This window comes from Pipra filicauda, unplaced genomic scaffold (assembly GCF_003945595.2).
Source record: "Pipra filicauda isolate LSUMZ 115617 unplaced genomic scaffold, ASM394559v2 scaffold92_size2517590_pilon, whole genome shotgun sequence".
Lineage (NCBI taxonomy): Eukaryota > Metazoa > Chordata > Aves > Passeriformes > Pipridae > Pipra > Pipra filicauda.
Window position 1 is genome coordinate 619,267 of NW_024105120.1, and position 13,419 is coordinate 632,685.

The 13,419-nt window shown below is 34.9% G+C and overlaps 1 long non-coding RNA gene across 2 annotated transcripts; it reads right to left on the minus strand.

Annotated features, from left to right (window-relative positions):
- Positions 1-309: 309 nt before the first annotated feature.
- LOC120325305 lies at positions 310-13,095 on the minus strand. Of its 2 annotated transcripts, none has more exons than XR_005567233.1 (3): positions 12,480-13,095; positions 11,171-11,326; positions 310-1,480 (listed from the first exon to the last, which is right to left on the minus strand). It is a non-coding gene; the product is annotated as an uncharacterized LOC120325305 (long non-coding RNA). The 2 variants fall into 2 exon arrangements; XR_005567232.1 differs by lacking the exon at positions 310-1,480 and adding an exon at positions 10,726-10,754.
- Between the last annotated feature and the right edge of the window lie 324 nt (positions 13,096-13,419).

Sequence of the window (13,419 nt, forward strand, 5' to 3'; positions counted from 1 at the left end):
GTTTTATCCAACATTAATTACTGTTGTTTTGTTTTGGGGAAGCACAGAGGTATTGTAAGGTTTTGTTTGTTTTGCTTTGATCTTCCATCACTGCACAGTTACCAGCACTCATGCTAGAGTACACAAATAACAGCCACCTGACTTCTGTTGAATTATGGTTTCACATTGCTTCAGCATGTAGGATTTGTTAACTTTCATCTAAAGAATTGAAGTGACACTGTAACACTCTGTGTATCACCTATTCAAGCAGTAAGATTTATGAGATAGAAAAAAAAAAAGAGAAAGAAAAAAATAGGAAAAAACCTCCAGCCTTCAAGCAGCTTGAATATAGCTAATGTTGCCATACTCATGCTTCCTTCAACAACTGTCTATTAAATCCATATTATGATTTTCTAAAAGTGTTGATTTTTTTTATAAAAAACCTGTATTAACTAATTTACACAAACAGCTGTTATGTTCAATTTCCTATCCTAGAGGAATTCCATTCTTGACAAAAAAGCATGGAAATAAGCTGTGTGTACTTTTGAACACTATTTCCTCCCTTGGAGAAAGTTTAAGCAAACATTCACATCTCTAAGTCAGAGTTATGCTGTTGGCAATTCCCCAGTATTATTGCATCCATGCCCTTGAGAACTCTTCTCCACCAGACACAGGCAAGAATTTTGTGATTCCCATAACTAAGATGTACCCCAAGCCTCTCATTCCAGCCTTCTTTCTGAGCCTCACAGGCAGCCTTAAAGCACTTAGCTTCTCACACAAAGACTTTAACCCATGATACAGTACTACTCTCAAAACACGAAGAGTTTATCAAAACCATAAGGAAACTGCAGGAAAATGTGAGGAAAAACAATACAGGAGTATAAGTATACATAGTTTGGGTTTTTTGGTGTTTTTAAAGTAGTTTGTTCTGGATAGCTGTAGGAGAACCATGTGTAATGAGGTACTGGCATAATTTCTGTCCCATGCTATATATGCAATACTTTCCAGACTGAGTGCATACATCACGTCTCCTGGTCTCAGGGTGGAAACATAATATGTGCCTATGAGGATGCTCATGGGTACATCAGCACCGGCCACAAGGAATATTACATTTTTAATAAAAGATAACTTGTGATTTGGAAATCTGACTTCTCTGCTGCAGCAGAAAGCTAAGCCTACTTTGATGTCTCTCCAAGTGAGCAAGTCCACAGGGAAGGTCAGAGTCAGTTGCAGAGGTGCTGTCCCTGTCCTACCTGGGTTTGCAGCCACTTCCCTTTGCTGGGGAGGGGGAAAACCAAGAGCTGCTGCCTCCCCTCACTGGAAAGGATCCTCATCCAGCTGTTCTCTAATGAACCACGGAGTCACAGCCCATCACCATATCACTACAGCTTCCCTGCTGCCACCAGAGATGATCCATCTTCACTCTGCCTCTGGTGGGCAAGTTGCAGTTTCAGCTGTGACTTTCAGCACCACCAGTCATCTGCGGCATGAGCTGGATCCCCTGGCAGGGGAGGAGAGGAAGAAAACCATCAGCAAGGCACAAGCTGAGATGGTGTCTCACTTCCCCCGCCACTGCTCAGGTCAAATGAAGCTTGTGACACACCAAATAGACTTCTAGCTGCAGAGGTGTGGTGGATCTGGCAGTGTTACTCTGCAGCTGAAATTCTTTTTCAGTATGAGACTTGCTGGATTTTTTCATAGCATTGATTCATCCTTCACATGATTTAAAAACAAAACAAAACAAAACAAAACCAACAAACAAACAAACAAAGCCACAACGATTTGGCCTGTAATAAATCAGCGGAAAAATCAATTTATATTCTTAGCACAAACGCATGTATATGCATTATGATATTATTCAATATCTGTAAGCTTTAAAGCTTTTCAATAACCTAATTACAGGCTTCACTTATTATCTTAAGTGACATAATTATTTTTTGTTAGGTTAGAAAGTTTTCGCAAAATACAACTTACAGCTTTGAAGTAATGTAAGTAATTTTTTCACTTTTAGTACATTTTCAAATTGATTGGCTCAGTACCTTATGTGCAAATGGAATCTAAAATTTGTAGTACAAAATATTATTCAAAGGCTTTTTAGATATTCGAAAGAAAAACTATTTTAAATGAGCTCTTGGAAAATATGCATTATGGTCCATTCTTCAATCATACCAGTTTATGGTTACTTTTTTTTTCCTGACAGACTACTATCTCTTTCAGTGTGCTGATTAAATATAGAAGGTACTAAGTAGTGTGTAAAGTATTGCATTTTTAATGAAAATACAGTCTTGAATTTGTCATGTGGAAAAAATAAAAAATGACAAACTAAATGTTGTTATTTAAAATAGCCCTTATGAGTTTTATTTTTCATCACTAGAGTGCCCTGATCTTGTATCCAAGTTGCACATTAAACTATGATTGTCTGATTTTTATTATCATTAAAGGGAAAATAAAAATATATGTAATGTATTTCCATCACAATCCTCAGATTAAATGTTTCTTTTTGAGAGAAATTATCAAACTTGTGCTTAGAAAGATTACTTTTCCATATAGCACATTTTTTTATCCCAGATCAATATATATTAGCTATCAAATGAATTGCGTTTCAGTAAATAAATCAACACAACTTGCCCATGAAAGAATAATTTAGAACAAAGATGGCAAAGTGATTAATTTTTAGGTTTTCACAGATAACTTGTTTATGAAGAAGTAAATCTAACTAAATAAACAGCAAAGCCTTGGAAAGGAGAAAATTACTGAGAAATTGTCTAGAGACAGGCAAATTAGTTAAAATCACATTAAATCCACTGTTTTGTTTAGTCCTATGTGTGAGCTGGGCATCTCCTCTTCAGGAATAGTTAGTCTAAATGATTTTGATATTTGACAGGAGAAACTGTTACTATCTTATTTTGCAAAAACCTTTGAAATAAATAACCTCAAAGCAATGTCTGTCTAATTTCCTTTACCCCCAAGACTGAAATGTCAATAATGTCATTGCAAACTGTAGAAGAAGTGATCTTCCCCATAGAAAGTAAAGATGGAGAGATTTGAAAAAGTTGTCTTTTCTTGATGCTAAATTATTGCTTCTTGTTACCTTACAGTGGTTTGATTCTGGAAAGGGATGAGAAAACAATTTGAGATAAAGTCTAAGTTCTGGATTTGAGTTTGGTGAAGGGAGATTGGAACAACGAGTTTCATAATTTAGAGACAACATAATGAACTCTTTAAAATGCTTTTATATTTAAATGAGTTTATATAAGAAATAATTAAAATGCATAAATTTATTATTTCTCAAAGATTATATAGAATTATTTATGGATTTTTTTTGAATACTAAATATATTCTGTAGTCTGTGAAACAACTGAGTGCAATATACAATGAATGAAATTGTTGTATATTTTTCCTTTTTCCTGAAATTAACAAAAAGTTTACTTTAGGTTCATATTTTTTTTCTTATTATGTGGTCCTGTGTTTCAGATACTATCTACTGAACTTATGTATTTTCACAACAGAATTCTCCTTTGGGGATTAGTCAATTGTATGATATGAATCACAAGTCACAAATATATCAAATTAATTTTCTAAAATTTGGGGACAAAAAGACATTTTCATTATGGAAATAGATGAAATAAGAAAAAATTAACAGAATCTGATCATTAGAATTTCTGATTAAGTTTGCCTTCTCTCTTGAGGCTGGGCCCAACAGCTCTCTCATGCTAAATAACCAGAGAAAACAGCTGGAAATATGTGATTTTGATTTCTTCACACCAGCTGCCTAAATTGAAAGGCTGATCACCAGAGGTGGATGAAGACTCCAAGGGTGCACTGGGGGCAGAAATGGACCACCAAGAGCCTTTAAAAACCAAAGGAACTGGTATAAAACAGACTAAACAATATGTGATCTTACCCTCTCCCTCTTTCTTTCTAAGTGAGAGGAAGAAGAATCAGGAGTCATTCCCTTGTTTCTTTTTGAAAAACAGAAGGACTTCAAACCAAAACATCTTTTCAAGCTTCTTGGTTTTTTAAATAGCCTAACTATGAGTTGCCTAAATATTTTTATTTCTGGTGAGTTGATTTATTTATTCTATTTCAGCAGAAAAAAATATAATTTATTTTATTTTTTAATGTTTCATAACTCCAAACATCAGGACAATTTTGGATATTCCATAAAAAAAATCTGATTATTTCACCCACTAACATCAATTAGTGAATGGTCTTATTTCAACGTGATATTTTATAAAAGTTTAAAATCTAGTCACTAAAAAGTGCTGACTTTTCAAACACGATTTTTGTTGTCCTAATTCAATATCAAATTCCTAGTTTACTTTAAGGGCACCCTAACTTCAGTCTCCATTCTGTGTTCAAAAATATGAATGCAAACAGTTTCATATTCCTCGTTAACCTACCGAACCCATTTTCTTAATGATCAATTAAATCTTTTCACATGGAATTGGCAATAGATTTGTTTATTTACTGCTACAGAGAGCAGGTTTCAAGGATTTTTTCCATAAATATTGAAAAATACCTCAAGTTTTGACAAAAAAAAACGTGGGGAGAGGGATTAAAAAACCCCAACTGTATGGGGTAGAGTGATATACCAATAATAACAACAATAAGAGAACATACTGTCTGTTATATGCAGAACTAATGATGTGGATTCACGCTTGTGAAAGTATCTTCAAGTGGTGCTTACAACTTTCTTTTATCAAAGATGCTGGTCAATACTCTATGGCTTCTCTGAGCTTATTTGCTCTGATCAAAGTATGGAATATAAAAGATTAAAGTCTCCTACTAATTATATGCCTGAAGGCACATTAACAATGTAACTGTCAAAGCTTTGCTGAAAATTCATTTCGCATTTTTAATAAAAACTGATAGCAAGGCTTTGAATGCATCTAAGTGGAAAAAAAGTAATTTTTGTTTCAGCAGCTTCCTTATGAGGAAAGTGTAGAAGCCCTGAAACCTCCCAAACACAGTGAATAGGCAATTTGTGCTCTGAAAATGGACTTCTAGAAATCTTCCTGTCAAACAATTCACAGCAAGTTTCTCCTTAATAACTCCTGATGGTACCAAAAAATAACTCAGTACTGAAAACCAACACTACATTTTTGATCAAAACCATCAATTTCAAAACTTTAAACAATCAAATATTCAAAATGTTCCTCTTAGCTGTATGAGACAGAACACAACTATTATCAATTTTAAAACTGTTAGATTTTTTAAATGCCTGAAATCTCTCCCTTGTGATTCTACAATACTTTTTTTTTTGGACATATCTCTTCTCCCTTCCTGGAGCAGCCAGTAATTTCCTTAACTGCATGGTGTGAAATAAAAGCTTTCTATAGAGTTCCTGAAAACCTCTGTAGTGTAATAGGATCCTGTGGAACTTGGACACACCAAGGTTAGAATATTGCAACGATGTTTTGCCTTCTGCCATAGCTCTTATATATTGTGATTGCCTATCAGCTTGTGCTGTGTTTTCAGGGAAATGGGATCATTGGACCTTGCCATCAGTGAAATGAGAGCTTCATGTCTCAAAGTCAGCCATGCCAGGGATGCCAGCTCCATATTCTCTGTCAGCATGGAGTAAAAAATCATCCAAGGTGTAAGACAAGATACATGTCTTACATGTCACAATACTGTGACATTCCTTGTTGAAAACATCCCAAGAAATTAAGCCAAGTTAGAGATGTCACACAAATTCTAGTAAAATTTCCCATTAGCTCTAGCTGTACTACATCTGTAAATAACTAAATGACAGTGGTAAAGTTTATATTTTGAGTCATAAGTAGAGTCCTTTTGGATACGTAGTAAGGTAAACCTTGAGTTTCCAAGATTATGAATATTTTAGCAAGCTTTTTCTATCAGTATTTGTTATCTGCATGTGAATGCATTAATCCCAAGTGACTTGGGATAATTTGCTTCTTTGACTTTAACAAGAATTTATTCTAAACATATTAATGTTGAAAGGTAATTATGTGTCCTCTAAAGGTGGTAATTTATGACTGACCTATGAAAACTATCCAGAACAGTAACACACAAAGAAATTTTGTTATGTTTGCTTGTAATGGATGTTCAGACATTGCTGAACAACATGAAGATCTTAGAATTGCTCTTATATCACACAGAAGAATAAACAGCTTAATTAATTTGCTTTGTGAACACTCATGGTAAAATCTGGAAAATAATAGAAAAAGTTAAAGAAGAAAGAAAGAGAAAGAAAGAAAGAAAGAAAGAAGGAAAGAAGAAAGAAAGAAAGAAAGAAAGAAAGAGAAAGAAAGAAAGAAAGAAAAAGAAAGAAAGAAAAAGAAAGAAAGAAAGAAAGAAAGAAAGCAATTATGTGCCCTATTATCAAGTCTTTGATGATGTTTTTTCCGACCCAGCCGCCTCTGTGATGAACCTCAACAACAGTTTAACAGTTTTTTAAAAAGACTTATTATTTTATTCAGGGGGAAAGTAAAACTATTTTCAACAGTCTCCTGCATCTTTCATTTTGAGAGGTAGAATAAGAAAAGGCAGAAAAATAGTAAGAAAAAAAGCAGATGTTTTCTTATTTAAGAGTTATGTACTAAAAATGCCCCTCAAGGGAATCACCAGCTCTACCACTTTTGTCAAGCACTGTCACAGAGCCAAAGTGCACCTCAACATGTCTAATCAGCCTGAAGCCTAGGAAACTGAGAAAATCACTTTACACTTTCCTTCCACAAATCTCCTCAGATGTGACAAAACAAAGGAGGGAGGGGAGAGTGTGGAGGGGAGCAGTGAAGCCACAAGAAAAAATCAAAATGATGACTCTCTTTAAGTCAGCACACTGACATGCTTTTTCTTCAGATGGCTTAAGAAAAAAAACGACTCTCATATTTAGCAAAACCAGACAATGTCAAGCCTGACAAAACTTTTGAAAAATGAATTAATTTTATAGAATAAACCATTTTTTAGTGTCCTTGAATAAAATCTTGCATGCAACATTCCTTCCCATGCAACACTCAGAGGAGGAACAGAGGGACTAATGACACAGTAGTCTCCCCTTTGACCAAAAATCTAGATTCTTCTATATAGCCATAAAACAAAACAATAAATACCTGACAGGATGACCCAAGATGTTTATGTGGCTGAGATTTTGCCAGAAGCATATATCTAAATCACAGTTTCTATTAAAAAAATTACAAACAAACTTGTTACTCTGCAACAACAATTCAGCTTTCTCGAGTTTTACCAGGACGTTTATCATCAACCTTTTTCATTCCCTGTGAGGTCAAACTGTGGTATTAACATTTATCATTCTATTTAGTTCAAATGACCAAGACTAAGGTAAGCAGCAAACAGATGGAAGTTGAGGTGTACGGGATCTAGAATATGTGTTTGCTTTCATCTGATTATATGACTTTTAAACACTGAGAATGAGAATATTAAGGAAAGAATTCTCTTGCAACAAAATACAGTTGAGGTACCTTTCCAGGCTCCTCACACCACTGAAAGTGTGTTTACTCAAGTGACTCAAGCTGACAGTGAACAAGAAGCAATGGGATCATCCACATTGCAGTGTGACATAGTTGGCATGTCATACACTGCCATTGATTAGCTAAGACTCATTTCACATGAAAAATTACTGGAGCATTAGTGGGAAAATGTTAACAATTATTTTCCTGGAAAAATATTTGTAAAAAGAATCTTAATGAAGGAAGACACCATCAAGAAACAACAGGTAGAAAGCCCCATGGCACCATATGAAGTTGAGCTTGAAGACCTATAACTGAGGATCACTGGTCAGGGAAATTAATAATATTCTCCTATGCAACTCTACACTTTTTCACAGGAATAATTCCACCCCAACAGCACATTCTGCTCAGGACCCCATGCTGTCTGAGACATATATGGTGTTCTGCAGTCCACTTTCTCAACTTGCCTCAAAATATTCCTCTCCATACTCACCAAGTTTTAAAGGCATATTTCGATAGGAGTTGCACACTGCAATGATAAGTGACTTGAATAAGATACAGTTTTAGGTGTGTAAGTCAATATTTCTTAATGCAGTTACAAATTCTGTGTATTTTGACAGTAAACACAGTACCATGAAAGCCAACATATTTGATAATACCATACAAAAAAGTTATTTGATCAACTAATTAAACAGCAGTTAATATTAGTACTGCAATTTCAATTGTAGCCTAGTATATTATTATTGATTTGTATAGTAAAAAATATTTCACAGAATATTATAAACAGCATGTAATTTTGTATGTGAAACAAACAGGGATGGAAAACAGTAAATTAAGTTACAACACTATTGAATAAGACAACTGGATTTTAGATTTCACCTTGAGAAAACAAGTTTCTGATATATCAATATATATTTTGTACTATTCTGCTTTCTTGAATTATTATTTCACACTTTACAGAAAAACAGGGTATTTGCATAAGGCACCTAAAGGAGGGACAGTTAAGGTAAAATTCAGGAATTTAGGAACTCTTCAATTATGCAACATTTATACTAAAATTTTTGTCTCAGCGTGGACTGAGATTTTAAATGGTTTTGATTTAGACACTAAAGTTCAGCAGGGAGATAATTCACTAAATTCACTGAAAAGAATATTGACAAATTTTACTCCTTTCTAGTTCTATATTTCTGGCTTCTGTAAAATGCAGGAAATACTAATAAAAATATATTCTCATGTTATTAAATTTTAAGGGGAAAAAAATGAAATATTTTGGAGTAAGCCTTCAAGTTCCCAATCTTTGTTTCTCTTCTAATTTTCAGTATTGTGAAGTCTTAATGAATCTCTCAAAGTCTCTATCTTACAATTGCTGAAAATTCTTGTCTGTTTTTTTGTGGAACTATCATGCTTGGGATGTACAATGTGCTGCTAATAACAACTCCATTAGGGTTTATTTGAGATAATAATTGTGGAACAAAAATGATAAAATGCAGACAGAATCTTAGCTCTAATAACTCAGAAGTTCAACCAGAATTAAGAATTCAGAAGTTCAGCCTGCATGTTTCTCTGACTATCAAAGTAAATTTGGGGCTCAATATAATGAGGCAAACTTTGAATTACGTCCTACACCCGTGTGAACTGCTGTACTGATACTTCTGCCAATTTGCATAGTGCTAATATTTTAGTTTCAGAACAAGAAGGGTTTTTTTTTTAAAATGTGTAGACCGCAAAAATAAAGATGACTATGACTGAATGCATCAATTTGTATTTCCTAATTCTCCTGGTCTTCTTATTTAAAAATTGCTTATATAATTGAAGCTGATTTTGGAATCACTGAAGTGAAATTACCATGGTAGCAGTTTGCAAAGGCCCTGAAACCAACAAAAACGTTTTCCTGCTTGTGTTAAAGCTCAAGGAGAGCAGTAGCAATAACAATCACACCTGCAAATGATCTATTCAATCATCTTGTCTATCTGGTTTGGGTACAGTATCTCCATCTCTGTTTTACACAGAACCTTCCCTGGAGATTGTGTCTGCCCTGTATAATTTTAGGCAAAATTCAAGTAAATCTTGAGTGTTATTTTGAACATAGGTCACTAAGCCAATGGCTCATCCCACTCAGCTGGCACTAGTTCATTAAGATACATCAGCTGGGAAGGGACACAAGAATTATCTGTGTTTTAAACATTAATAGCAACACTACATTATTCAAATAAGAAAAAAGAGCTTAAACACGTCAGCTAAGTGGTTTACTGCAGCTATAATATGCTCTGCAAGGGCACTGGATATACTCTCAAATTGTTTATTTTAATTCAATTCCCCAGAAGATCCCTGGTGTCTGAATGTAAAGATTGATGTTGTTCTGTTGCATGTTTTGCCCTTTCCGATAAAAACAGTGCTGTAGAAACTCCTGGATGTCCAGGCTGTTACTCACTGCTGGCCATGCTGGCACCCTGTTTGGCATAGGATGATGCTACACAACGTCCAAGCTTCAAAACACCTAAATCTGAATGTATGTTTGAGGTACCTCCGAGGAGTAAATAAAGCAGAAGGTTTATTTTCTGGAATGTATGTGTGAGAAGTCCAGGTGGTCAGGGCAGAGGGCTGTTTCCACCACTCTCCGTGCTGGGTAGAAGAGGGAAGGGAGCAGAGGAGTCAGCCCCCCTTCCACCATCTGTCATTGAAGTAAATAGATTTGGAGCTGTTAAAGCTTTTTTATTTTTTTAAATTTATTTACTTTTTAATAGAAAACATATGAAATTAACTTATTAAAACATAGATAAGGCTTTATGAGCAATTTTTAAAAACTAATTAAACTGCAAAACATTTTTAAACATAAATGAAAGCTGAGGATGTCTGCCTTGTACAAGTGTACAAGGTTGTAGCAACATATACTTCAGAAAAAAACAATGTTTGACACAAGAACTGCTTCATCTCCCTGTAACTACCTCATCATCATTTCAAGGTTAAGGATGTGATCTCAAGCACATGCTTTATGCAGCCCAAGAAAAAGGATTCATCTACATGGTTTGCAATGAAGGCTGTACCTGGTTTCCCTGTTGACTGCACATTGTGTTCTCTTGAAAGGGTGGGATGAAATGTCCGTCTGCCTTTCCCAAGGCTGCTGCATCCCAAGCCTGGTGCACCCTCCAGTAGCAGGGGCCATTTGCCCCTTTCCCATACGTAGATAGAGGCTGGATATGAATATTTGGTAAAATATCTGCTTCATGTATTTTCAATGGTATACTACCTCCAATCTAATTAAAGGTTTCCTAAAGTATTTGGTTAGTCTTTGGTTACTAACTTTGGTTACTAACCCATTCCTTGATTTTCAAGGCAGCTCTGGAAATAGGTTAGAAATAGTGGACAAAGTAAAAGGTGGTTTAGAAGCAAATTATCTTTGACAATTTACCATTGTTTGCTGTTGTTAGCATAGTACTAGCATAAGTAATGAAGACACTGTTCTTTCTGGGAATTATTGAAAAATAAGACTATATATAACTATATATAACTATATATAACTTCTAATAGTTAATTGCCTTCTCACATATCACCTAACAGATCAAAATTTGATCTAGATAATTCAGAATTTGGTTTTTTTCTGTTTATGGAAGGAAACAATTTAAAATCAGTTTTCCTGCTCTATCAAAGGAGATACAGAACTATCAGAACAGACAGTTCTATAGGGGTATGTCACCACATCACTACAATAATTTTGTTGAAAGCCTTTAAAATCTTCTTCAGCTGTGGGAACCTACCTTTGCAAAATTGAGGTAGATTGCTTAGGTGCAATCTGATGTTCTTTAGTGATTATGAAGATGAGGATGGTGAAAACAAAACTCAGTTCCTGGTTACTGCTTTGCTTTTCTTCCCCTGATATACAATAGTCCACAGAAAGTATTTTAAAGAGATCCCTGCAAAACAGAAACATGGGGAAGGACTGTGATGGGGAGATGTAAGTTAATTCTCACAGGTCTTACTTCACATACAGAAGAAAATAACTTTACCTTGTAATCTTTATGAAAAATTGTTGGTTTCCAATAAATCATAACCATTACTTTCATCTAGAAAACTCCTCTACTTATATTTGTGTTATATGGGTCTATATAATCACAGGTTGCTTGAGGAATCTGCTTAGCATTCCCCCCACAACATTCCTGTACTACGAGCATTTTGAATTAATTATGACAGACATTAAATCACATCTTATAGTCCAAATGAAAATGGCATTTTCATTCAGTAAATAGATTTGGAGCTGTTAAAGCTTTTTTATTTTTTTAAATTTATTTAATTTTTAATAAAAAACTTATAAAATTAACTTAGTAAAATATAGATAGGGCTTTATGAGCAATTTTAAAAAACTCATTAGACTGCAAAATATTTTTAAACATAAATGAAAGCTGAGGATGTCTGACTTGTACAAGTGTACAAGGCTGTAGCAACACATACTTCAGAAAAAACAGTGTTTAACATTCTTTAAACCATTGCCATTCATGAAAAAAGACAAGTTTCATCTTTTCTTCCAGAGTGATGTGATCAGCCCACCTTAAAAGGATCCTTTGTGCTTCCAAAATACATACAACTATTATACTACTTTGAAATCTCAAATATTTCAGTAGGAATCTTCTGTTAGCATTCATATCTCTAAAAAATACAGCTCCACCCTGGTACTTTTTTATGTGTCACTCAGCTATAGTGGTTGACTTTTAGCAGAAAAAAATTTTCAAGATTAATTTTGGTATTAGTAGGTTTTACTGCATTATTTCATCTTATTTCTCATAATAATAATAATAATAATAATAATAATTTACAATCAAAGACATCTCACATTTCACTATATATCTGTGGAGGACAATAACAGTGTTAAATATTTTCTAGTAACACAGGCACACTATTGCTCTCCATAAATGTCTGTAGAAAGCTAGTAAGTGGTACTTATTGAAAAATGTTTTTAGATTTTTATACTGTCATTTTGGAAGGATATGGAATGTTTCTTCTATTTTCTTTCCTTTCTATTTTGTACAAAATGGTCTACTAAACTGACAGGTTTAGGAATGGGCTTCTTACCTGTCTTGAATGGTCCCATAGGTATTTCCTGCCTTGGAAACCTTAAGAAATACCTTGATAACATCCTTTTGCCAGACTGTTTTAAATTATTCTCTCCTGCTTTAAAGAAAAAAACAACAAAAAAAAAAAACCCTAAAAAGTTCCATAAAAATCTTTAGCTTGTTTCAGGAGAGGTTATGGCATCGCTTTGCATCACTGCTACAAGAGCTTTCCGTTCAGCTTGCAAATCCAGTGACATTTTTCCCCAAGAAAGGAGTCAGGCCACAGGGCGCTTCTGTAAGGAAAGTCTCAAACTCCCAAGCACAGCATCCACCTTTACAGTCTCCATAAAGAACTGGAGGAAAGCAGACCCTTCAAAAGAGAGCAGCGAGCTCTGATCAGTTCCTTTGAAGAATGGTTGCAGCTGCCCTGTGCTTGAGGAGGTAACTCTGGATGGGGGATCCTGTGGAGCCTGGGTCCTGCAGTCTAAGTCCCGGAAAGACAGACCCACAAAAGCAGCTACTGCTTAGTCCTTGTCCTCCAATGTACCTTTTTGCTGTTCTCTGTCTCTCAGCAGTGAAACCCTTTGTAACTTGAGGGTTTTTTCAATCATTTTTCCATGAAGCTTTTGGATGGTCATAGAAGAGCTAAAACACACACTTCACTTACCCTTTCTTTTTTTGTTTGGTTTGGTTTTTTGGATCCAAATTAAAGACTACAAAAGCACGAGACAAACCCTGTTCTATCAAAAAACTGGCGCCCACCCTCACATGGGTCAGACTATTCACCATTTTGAATTATGAGAATAGCTGTGCGTGCCATAAGGCTCGCACCAAGCAATACCCTTGAATCCTACAATCTTTGTTCTTTCACACTTGGATTATCACAGTTCTTTGGTTCTCTGCTGCAGGATCATGACATGACATTTTAACACGCATAGTCTGCTTCCGGCATTTTAATT